The following is an 11,762-nucleotide window of genomic DNA, read 5'->3' as shown; positions in this document are numbered from 1 at the left end:
CTAGGTTCTTCAAAGTAGCCACCTTTTGCTTTGATGACTGCTTTGCACACTCTTGGCATTCTCCTGATGAGCTTCAAGAGGTAGTCACCGGGAATGGTCTTCCAACAAACTTGACGGAGTTCCCAGAGATGCTTAGCACTTGTTGGCCCTTTTGCCTTCACTCTGCGGTCCAGCTCACCCCAAACCATCTCGATTGGGTTCAGGTCTGGTGACTGTGGAGGCCAGGTCATCTGGCGTAGCCCCCCATCACTCTTCTTCTTGGTTAAATAGCCCTTACACAGCCTGGAGGTGTGTTTGGGGTCATTGTCCTGTTGAAAAATAAATGATGGTCCAACTAAACGCATGCTGGTTCAGTATGCCTTCAACTCTGAATAAATCCCCAACAGTGTCACCAGCAAAGCACCCCCACACCATCACCCCTCCTCCTCCATGCTTCAAGGTGGGAACCAGGCATGTAGAGTCTATCCGTTCACCTTTTCTGCGTCGAACAAAGACACGGTGGTTGGAACCAAAGATCTCAAATTTGGACTCATCAGACCAAAGCACAGATTTCTACTGGTCTAATGTCCATTCCTTGTGTTCTTTAGCCCAAACAAGTCTCTTCTGCTTGTTGCCTGTCCTTAGCAGTGGTTTCCTAGCAGCTATTTTACCATGAAGGCCTGCTGCACAAAGTCTCCTCTTAACAGTTGTTGTAGAGATGTGTCTGCTGCTAGAACTCTGTGTGGCATTGACCTGTTCTCTAATCTGAGCTGCTGTTAACCTGTGATTTCTGAGGCTGGTGACTCAGATAAACTAATTCTCAGAAGCAAAGGTGACTCTTGGTCTTCCTTTCCTGGGGCAGTCCTCATGTGAGCCAGTTTCTTTGTAGCGCTTGATGGTTTTTGCCACTGCACTTGGGGACACTTTTAAAGATTTCCTAATTTTTCGGACTGACTGACCTTCATTTCTTAAAGTAATGATGGCCACTCATTTTTCTTTACTTAACTGCTTTTTTCTTGCCATAATACAAATTCTAAGTCTATTCAGTAGGACTATCAGCTGTGTATCCACCAGACTTCTGCACAACACAAATGATGGTCCCAACCCCATTTATAAGGCAAGAAATCCCACTTATTAAACCTGACAGGGCACACCTGTGAAGTGAAAACCATTCCCGGTGACTACCTCTTGAAGCTCATCAAGAGAATGCCAAGAGTGTGCAAAGCAGTCATCAAAGCAAAAGGTGGCTACTTTGAAGAACCTAGAATATAAGACATATTTTCAGTTGTTTCACACTTTTTTGTTAAGTATATAAATCCACGTGTTAATTCATAGTTTTGATGCCTTCAGTGTAAATGTATAATTTTCATAGTCATGAAAAAAAAAAAAATCTTTAAATGAAGTGTGTCCAAACCTTTGGTCTGTACTGTATGTATATACAGTTAAGTCCATATATATTTGGACAGAGACAACATTTTTCTAATTTTGGTTATAGACATTACCACAATGAATTTTAAACAAAACAATTCAGATGCAGTTGAAGTTCAGACTTTCAGCTTTCATTTGAGGGTATCCACATTAAAATTGGATGAAGGGTTAAGGAGTTTCAGCTACTTAACATGTGCCACCCTGTTATTAAAGGGACCAAAAGTAATTGGACAATTGACTCCAAGGCTATTTCATGGACAGGTGTGGGCAATCCCTTCGTTATGTCATTCTCAATTAGGCAGATAAAAGGCCTGGAGTTGATTTGAAGTGTGGTGCTTGCATTTGGAAGGTTTTGTTGTGACGTAAACATGCGGTCAAAGGAGCCCTCCATGCAGGTGAAACAAGCCATACTTGAGCTGTAAAAACAGAAAAAACCCATCCGAGAAATTACTACAATATTAGGAGTGGCAAAATCTACGGTTTGGTACATCCTGAGAAAGAAAGAAAGCACTGGTGAACTCATCAATGCAAAAAGACCTGGGCGCCCACGGAAGACAACAGTGGTGGATGATCGTAGAATAATCTCCATGGTGAAGAGAAACCCCTTCACAACAGCCAACCAAGTGACCAACACTCTCCAGGAGGTAGGAGTATCAATATCCAAATCTACCATAAAGAGAAGACTGCATGAAAGTAACTACAGAGGGTTCACTGCACGGTGCAAGCCACTCATAAGCATCAAGAAGAAAAAGGCTAAAAAACATCTAAAAAAGCCAGCACAGTTCTGCAAGAACATTCTTTGGACAGATGAAACCAAGATCAACCTCTACCAGAATGATGGAAAGAGAAAAGTATGGCGAAGGCTTGGTACAGCTCATGATCCAAAGCATGCCACATCATCTGTAAAACACAGCGGAGGCAGTGTGATGGCTTGGGCATGCATGGCTGCCAGTGGCACTGGGTCACTAGTGTTTATTGATAATGTGACACAGGACAGAAGCAGCCAAATAAATTCTGAGGTATTCAGAGACATACTGTGTGCTCAGATCCAGCCAAATGCAGCCAAACTGATTGGTCGTCGTTTCATACTACAGATGGACAATGACCCAAAACATAAAGCCAAAGCAACCCAAGAGTTTATTAAAGCAAAGAAGTGGAATATTCTTGAATGGCCAAGTCAGTCACCTGATCTCAATCCAACTGAGCATGCATTTCACTTGTTAAAGACTAAACTTCAGACAGAAAGGCCCACAAACAAACAGCAACTGAAAACCACCGCAGTGAAGGCCTAGCAGAGCATCAAAAAGGAGGAAACACAGCGTCTGGTGATGTCCATGAGTTCAAGACTTCAGGCAGTCATTGCCAACAAAGGGTTTTCAACCAAGTACTAGAAATGAACATTTTATTTAAAATTATTTAATCTGTCCAATTACTTTTGGTCCCTTTCAAAACAGGGTGGCACATGTTAAGGAGCTGAAACTCCTAAACCCTTCATCCAATTTTAATGTGGATACGCTCAAATGAAAGCTGAAAGTCTGAACTTCAACTGCATCTGAATTGTTTTGTTTAAAATTCATTGTGGTAGTGTCTAGAATCAAAATTAGAAAAATGTTGTCTCTGTCCAAATATATATGGACTTAACTGTATATATATACGGGCCGAAACGTTGCCATTATGGGCTATTAAATTTGAATACCTTCATAACTTTATCCAGAATGGTGTGCTGCCTCTGATTTTTGGACTTATATACACTCACTGGCCACTTTATTAGGTACACCATGCTAGTAACGGGTTGGACCCCTTTTGCCTTCAGAACTGCCTCAATTCTTCGTGGCATAGATTCAACAAGGTGCTGGAAGCATTCCTCAGAGATTTTGGTCCATATTGACATGATGGCATCACACAGTTGCCGCAGATTTGTCGGCTGCACATCCCTGATGCGAATCTCCCGTTCCACCACATCCCAAAGATTTCATGTTGTTTACGCCAAATTCTGACCCTACCATCCGAATGTCGCAGCAGAAATCGAGACTCATCAGACCAAGCAACGTTTTTCCAATTTTCTACTGTCCAATTTCGATGAGCTTGTGCAAATTGTAGCCTCAGTTTCCTGTTCTTAGCTGAAAGGAGTGGTACCCGGTGTGGTCTTCTGCTGCTGTAGCCCATCTGCCTCAAAGTTCGACGCACTGTGCGTTCAGAGATGCTCTTAGGCATACCTTGGTTGTAACGGGTGGCGATTTGAGTCACTGTTGCCTTTCTATCAGCTCGAACCAGTCTGCCCATTCTCCTCTCAGAAAACACCGTGTGCACAGTCACACTGTGGTGCATAGACTAGGTTCCCAAACCGTTAGTATCAACCAAAAAAGAAGTCTAGCACTCAACTTCAGTAAACGTAAATAACGTTTTATTTTGTAGCACTCGAAACGTTTCAGTCCTAACATGGACTTTCATCAGTCACGTGCCAATGTGGGCCTGTGGGGCTAGGCAAAAAATAAGAAGATGGAGACAATATGCCAGGATATAGCAGAGGAACCCTATGCGGCACAAATAGGGAGAATGGTAACCGCTTGGTTGTGGTATTTAAGGTCATGGATGACAATATCACGGGTGGAATGTGGCACCTGTAGGCGGAGGTAGTGCCGATGAGAGGGAGAGGGGTGCTTCCTTCAGACGCGGTATCCGCCGCTTGTCTCAGAGACAAGCGGCGGATACCGCGTCTGAAGGAAGCACCCCTCTCCCTCTCATCGGCACTACCTCCGCCTACAGGTGCCACATAGGGTTCCTCTGCTATATCCTGGCATATTGCCTCCATCTTCTTATTTTTTGCCTAGCCCCACAGGCCCACATTGGCACGTGACTGATGAAAGTCCATGTTAGGACTGAAACGTTTCGAGTGCTACAAAATAAAACGTTATTTACGTTTACTGAAGTTGAGTGCTAGACTTCTTTTTTGGTTGCCCATTCTCCTCTGGCATCAACAAGGCATTTCTGGCCACAGAACTGCCGCTCACTGGATTTTTTTTCTTTTTCGGACCATTCTCTGTAAACCCTAGAGATGGTTGTGCGTGAAAATCCCAGTAGATCAGCAGTTTCTGAAATACTCAGACCAGCCCTTCTGGCACCAACAACCATGCCACGTTCAAAGGCACTCAAATCACCTTTCTTCCCCATACTGATGCTCGGTTTGAACTGCAGGAGATTGTCTTGACCATGTCTACATGCCTAAATGCACTGAGTTGCCGCCATGTGATTGGCTGATTAGAAATTAAGTGTTAACAAGAAGTTGGACAGGTGTACCTAATAAAGTGGCCAGTGAGTGTATATATACACACATACACATATATATAAAAACTGGTATAAAAAAAAATTGCAGTGACATTCACTACACTAATGCCCTACCTATAAAGTTACTCGGCACTAACTATTCTTTTTTTTGCAACAGAAAAACGGATGTCACTAACACTGCGATGTACATGCCCCTAATGCACTAGCTATAAAGTTACCCGGTGCTAACTATTCTATTTTTTACAAAAGAAAAACAGGCATCCCTAAGGGTATGTGTCCACTTTCAGGATGGCCGGCGGTTTGGACGGAGCGGCAAACTTGCTCCGCCCAAAGCTCCGCCCCTTCTGGAGACGCGATGATGCCGGATGTGTTCATTGCACACATCCGGCATCATCGCACCCCACACATAGGGCCCTGTGATATACCTTGCGGCGGCGCAGTGTCGCCGCAAGGTACACGGACATGCTGCGATCTAAAAAGACGCGCAGCATGTCCGTAATCGCAGGGCCGCCGGGTGCGTGTTACCACGCATAGTGGAGACGTGATTTCATAAAATCCCCTCCACTATGCTGTAACATCTGGACGCTGTGGATTGAACGCTGCGGCTCTACGCAGCGTTCAATCCGCTGCTATTCTGGATGTAAAACGGCCCGTGGACACATACCCTAACACTGCGACGTACACTCCCTTAATTCACGACCTATAAATTTAATCGTCACTAACAATTCTTTTTTTGCAAAAGAAAAATGAATATCACTAACACTGCGACGCACGCTCCCCTAATGCAATAGCTAAAAATGTTACTTGGCGCTTTTCTGCAAAAAAAAAAAATGGACGTCACTAACACTGCGGCATCCGTTACTCCGATACACTATCTATAAGGCCACTCTGTACAATTTGTTTTTCTAAAAAAAAAAAACGTGCATGACACTTACAATGCGACGTCGGCTACTCTAATGGGCTACCTCCCTACCTATAAAGTTACTCTGTACTTTTTTTTTTCTAAAAAGAAAATCGGACGTCACTTTTACAAAATTAAAAGTCTGTTGGGGCAGACTCTGATCAGCAGCGATGCTGATCAGAGTGTTGGGGCCACAGGAAAAGCACGAATGGCTAGCATAGGACACCGAGCACACGAAAAAAACAAAGGATCGCACCGGCCACCAATGATTTTTTTTTTCTCTCAGGTAACGCAGTGGGGTATACAACCTGTTGTGAAGGGGTTAAGGCATAACTTAAACATGTCTATTTATCTTTTTGCGCATTGGAAAAAAAAAATTATCGGGCGGTAACTGCTCTTTGGGTCTGATTTTCATCTATTTTTTTTGGTCTGTTTGTCAGTTTTTATCATGAATATGGACTCTTTTTCTTGTATGCAAAAAAAAAAAATGTAAAAACCACGGCTAGGACAGGTATGTGATGTCTGATGGAGGCCTTCAGCATAGAAACAAAGCTTTTGAGGCCTTTCAGACGTCGGGTTTTCTCGTATCAGGGCTATCCCGAGTTTTTCACTGAAGACACTTGCACTTGTGATAGTCTATGGATCACTCACATGTCTGACTTTTGTCTCAAATCGAGTTGCTCTTGAAAAATTGCAGAGACTTGTCTGATTTTGATCCGAGTGTTGGATTAAAATCAGCAATGCTTGTCTAGAAGTATATGAAAAAAATTGGCCTTCAGATGCCATCCATGTGCGGTCTGATTTTCATGGGTTGTTAGAAGGAGGAGAAACTCGCTTTTTATAGAAAAACTGATGAAACATGTGCCAAACTCTGGTGTGAATGAGGCCCTACTGACATAAAAATGAGTTTCAGATACTTGGAATATTCCATGCGCTCGTCTCACGCTGCACATCACAACCTCCATGGCTTCTTCTAACCCTTACATAACTATGGTTACCACGCTGAATTTCCTGTTAGGCGACAGCTTCAGGCCATGGGTGTGACCCCTAATAGCTGTGCGCATGATATACATTATATTTAGACCATCCGCTGATAACAGGCACCAACCTGTAATTAAACCTTATACTAAACCAAGGGCACAGCACTGGTTTTCCAGCACTGGGGCTTCCAGGTTTTCCAGCACTGGGGCTTCCCATAATAGACTTTAATGACCTCTCAGCCGTATGATTATTATCGGCAGGCACCATGCTCTAGATCCAGGCAAATAAGGATTATAATGGATGGTTGATGTAGTGAGGCCACTTCTCCAGTATAATGGCTGGGAGGAAGAGAAAGGTGCCGTCACCCTCACTGGGGGAGTTTATAGTGATGGTGATGAGTACACAGGACCGGTGTGTGCTGACTAGAGTACAGGTGGCTCAGCACATCGGGTCAGCTATTCATTACAGGATCACCCCCGCCTGCAGAAGTCATCACCCGTCCACTGGATGTGTGGTAAAATGCTAGTCACAGGGGTCCGACCACTGGCACCCCCACTGATCCAGAGCAAGGGGCTTTACAGAGCCGCATCTGAATGCCTGACTGGAGCAGTCACTCTCTCTGGAACTGCTGGAGAGAGTATTTGTTAAAACATATATATATATATATATATATATATATATATATATATATATATATATATATATATATATAACTGTATATATCAGTGGCATGATAAAGGATTTTGTATCAGAAACTTTGCCATGCCGTTCAGGCAATAAAGTCTTTTTTTCTATTATTTTGTGCTGCTTTTCTTTTTTTGATACTATATATATATATATACAGTGGGGCAAAAAAGTATTTAGTCAGTCAGCAATAGTGCAAGTTCCACCACTTAAAAAGATGAGAGGCGTCTGTAATTTACATCATAGGTAGACCTCAACTATGGGAGACAAACTGAGACAAAAAAATCCAGAAAATCACATTGTCTGTTTTTTTATCATTTTATTTGCATATTATGGTGGAAAATAAGTATTTGGTCAGAAACAAAATTTCATCTCAATACTTTGTAATATATCCTTTGTTGGCAATGACAGAGGTCAAACGTTTTCTGTAAGTCTTCACAAAGTTGGCACACACTGTTGTTGGTATGTTGGTCCATTCCTCCATGCAGATCTCCTCTAGAGCAGTGATATTTTTGGCTTTTCGCTTGGCAACACGGACTTTCAACTCCCTCCAAAGGTTTTCTATAGGGTTGAGATCTGGAGACTGGCTAGGCCACTCCAGGACCTTGAAATGCTTCTTACGAAGCCACTCCTTCGTTGCCCTGGCAGTGTGCTTTGGATCATTGTCATGTTGAAAGACCCAGCCACGTTTCATCTTCAATGCCCTTGCTGATGGAAGGAGGTTTGCACTCAAAATCTCACGATACATGGCCCCATTCATTCTTTCATGTACCCGGATCAGTCGTCCTGGCCCCTTTGCAGAGAAACAGCCCCAAAGCATGATGTTTCCACCACCATGCTTTACAGTAGGTATGGTGTTTGATGGATGCAACTCAGTATTCTTTTTCCTCCAAACACGACAAGTTGTGTTTCTACCAAACAGTTCCAGTTTGGTTTCATCAGACCATAGGACATTCTCCCAAAACTCCTCTGGATCATCCAAATGCTCTCTAGCAAACTTCAGACGGGCCCGGACATGTACTGGCTTAAGCAGTGGGACACGTCTGGCACTGCAGGATCTGAGTCCATGGTGGCGTAGTGTGTTACTTATGGTAGGCCTTGTTACATTGGTCCCAGCTCTCTGCAGTTCATTCACTAGGTCCCCCCGCGTGGTTCTGGGATTTTTGCTCACCGTTCTTGTGATCATTCTGACCCCACGGGGTGGGATTTTGCGTGGAGCCCCAGATCGAGGGAGATTATCAGTGGTCTTGAATGTCTTCCATTTTCTAATTATTGCTCCCACTGTTGATTTCTTCACTCCAAGCTGGTTGGCTATTGCAGATTCAGTCTTACCAGCCTGGTGCAGGGCTACAATTTTGTTTCTGGTGTCCTTTGACAGCTCTTTGGTCTTCACTAACAAAAGAGAGACAAGGCCCTATCGCAGGGGATCACCATAATACAGATGAGGCAGAAATGTATAAACACAACTTTATTAAGTGACACATACAAAGGACAAAACACAGTTAAAAACATTTAAAAACATATATAATAATACACCATCGCCCCTGATAAGGCAAATAACCCACAAATGACTCCACACTACAATAGGATGGTAAAATACTCTGTTAATGGCCAGAACGGCCCAGCTGGAGAGTAACTAGACCCTATGCAAGGCTCTCCCCTGGACAAAATGCAGTTAAATAAGGCATAAATAGCAGATGAAAAAAAGACACCATAAAACCCAGTGTATATAACACCAAACTGCCTGTGAAACAAACTATGAACAAGTAGAGAGGCCACAGTAGTGTTAACCACAACCTAAAGGCATGCAGAGCCAGAACCGAAATAGCCTCCAGAGTGGGTCATAATGTGGGTTAGAGAGAGACCCAACGCGTGTCGCCACCTGCACTGGGCGGCTTCATCAGGGGTCCCCTTTAGGCAGTATTTTCACTGCCTCACCCTACAGGTTGCTTATATTTGCTTTGAATGGTCTGTATTATATCTTGACTGGTAGGTTATATTGGCTTGGTTATTACTGCCTTCAGGCAGTCTTCATTTTCAACTGTTATCCCATGTTGTGCACAGTCCACATGTTGCTCCTCTGGGCACTCTTACTGGCCATTTGTGGTTAACACTACTGTGGCCTCTCTACTTGTTCATAGTTTAACCCCATGAACCAGCTGTCCTTGCATGTACCTGCTCTGTATTACTAGGTATTACTAGTGCAGTGGGGTTCTTTACTTTGTATTACGTTACAGAGACATACAAGCTGGGGTTTGTTTCACAGGCAGTTTGGTGTTATATACACTGGGTTTTATGGTGTCTTTTTTTCATCTGCTATTTATGCCTTATTTAACTGCATTTTGTCCAGGGGAGAGCCTTGCATAGGGTCTAGTTACTCTCCAGCTGGGCCGTTCTGGCCATTAACAGAGTATTTTACCATCCTATTGTAGTGTGGAGTCATTTGTGGGTTATTTGCCTTATCAGGGGCGATGGTGTATTATTATATATGTTTTTAAATGTTTTTAACTGTGTTTTGTCCTTTGTATGTGTCACTTAATAAAGTTGTGTTTATACATTTCTGCCTCATCTGTATTATGGTGATCCCCTGCGATAGGGCCTTGTCTCTCTTTTGTTAGTAAAGCTTATCTCTTTTTAGGCCCTGGTGGTATCCCATATACCGTGGTGCCCCCGTTTTGTCTTATTTAAACAGCTCTTTGGTCTTCACCATAGTGGAGTTTGGAGTCAGACTGTTTGAGGGTGTGCACAGGTGTCTTTTTATACTGATAACAAGTTTAAACAGGTGCCATTACTACAGGTAATGAGTGGAGGAAAGAGGAGACTCTTAAAGAAGAAGTTACAGGTCTGTGAGAGCCAGAAATCTTGATTGTTTGTTTCTGACCAAATACTTATTTTCCACCATAATATGCAAATAAAATGTTAAAAAAACAGACAATGTGATTTTCTGGATTTTTGTTTCTCAGTTTGTCTCCCATAGTTGAGGTCTACCTATGATGTAAATTACAGACGCCTCTCATCTTTTTAAGTGGTGGAACTTGCACTATTGCTGACTGACTAAATACTTTTTTGCCCCACTGTATATATATTTATATATACACATACTGTATTTATATTTAATTCAGCGCTAGATATTCTGAAAAGTTCCCAGGCTCGGGTTCATATGAGTTCATCCAGCAGAGGGCGCATCACCGCGACTCGAGATAACTATAGGACATTCCCCTGCATTCCATTCATTCACCAAGTTTTACAGACAGGAGCACAGCTGCATTAGCAGAGCTCCTGGGTGTAAAATGATTTAACCCCTTCAGATGGATTTACAAAGTGGGACAAGACTGAACGACGGAAGGTATGGGATATTGTTGTTTGTTTTGTTTAACTTTATTTCAGGTGACAAGGGTCTTCAGGTGGATTAACCCCTTCACCCCCAAGGGTGGTTTGCACGTTAATGACCGGGCCAATTTTTACAATTCTGACCACTGTCCCTTTATGAGGTTATAACTCTGGAACGCTTCAACGGATCTTGGCGATTCTGACATTGTTTTCTCGTGACATATTGTACTTCATGATAGTGGTAAAATTTCTTCGATATAACTTGCGTTTATTTGTGAAAAAAACGAATATTTGGCGAAAATTTTGAAAATTTCGCAATTTTCCAACTTTGAATTTTTATGCCCTTAAATCACAGACATATGTCACGCAAAATACTTAATAAGTAACATTTCCCACATGTCTACTTTACATCAGCACAATTTTGGAACCAAAATTTTTTTTGGTGACGGAGTTATAAGGGTTAAAAGTTGACCAGCAATTTCTCATTTTTACAACACCATTTTTTTTTAGGGACCACATCTCATTTGAAGTCATTTTGAGGGGTCTATATGATAGAAAATACCCAAGTGTGACACCATTCTAAAAACTGCACCCCTCAAGGTACTCAAAAGCACTTTCAAGAAGTTTATTAACCCTTCAGGTGTTTCACAGGAATTTTTGGAATGTTTAAATAAAAATAAACATTTAACTTTTTTTCACTCAAAATTTGTTTCAGCTCCAATTTGTTTTATTTTACCAAGGGTAACAGGAGAAAATAGACCCCAAAATTTGTTGTACAATTCGTCCTGAGTACGCTGATACCCCATATGTGGGTGTAAACCATTGTTTGGGCGCAGGGCAGAGCTCGGAAGGAAAGGAGCGCCATTTGACTTTTCAATGCAAAATTGACTGGAATTGAGATGGGACGCCATGTTGCATTTGGAGAGCCCCTGATGTGCGTAAACATTGAAACCCCCCACAAGTGACACCATTTTGGAAAGTAGACCCCCTAAGGATCTTATCTAGATGTGTGTTGAGCACTTTGACCCAACAAGTGCTTCACAGAAGTTTATAATGCAGAGCCGTAAAAATAAAAATCATATTTTTTCACAAAAATGATCTTTTCGCCCCCAATTTTTTATTTTCCCAAGGGTAAGAGAAGAAATTGGACCCCAAAAATTGTTGTGCAATTTGT

Source organism: Ranitomeya variabilis, chromosome 6, assembly GCF_051348905.1.
Source record: "Ranitomeya variabilis isolate aRanVar5 chromosome 6, aRanVar5.hap1, whole genome shotgun sequence".
NCBI classification, from domain to species: Eukaryota; Metazoa; Chordata; class Amphibia; order Anura; family Dendrobatidae; genus Ranitomeya; species Ranitomeya variabilis.
This window is presented reverse-complemented; position numbering follows the sequence as displayed.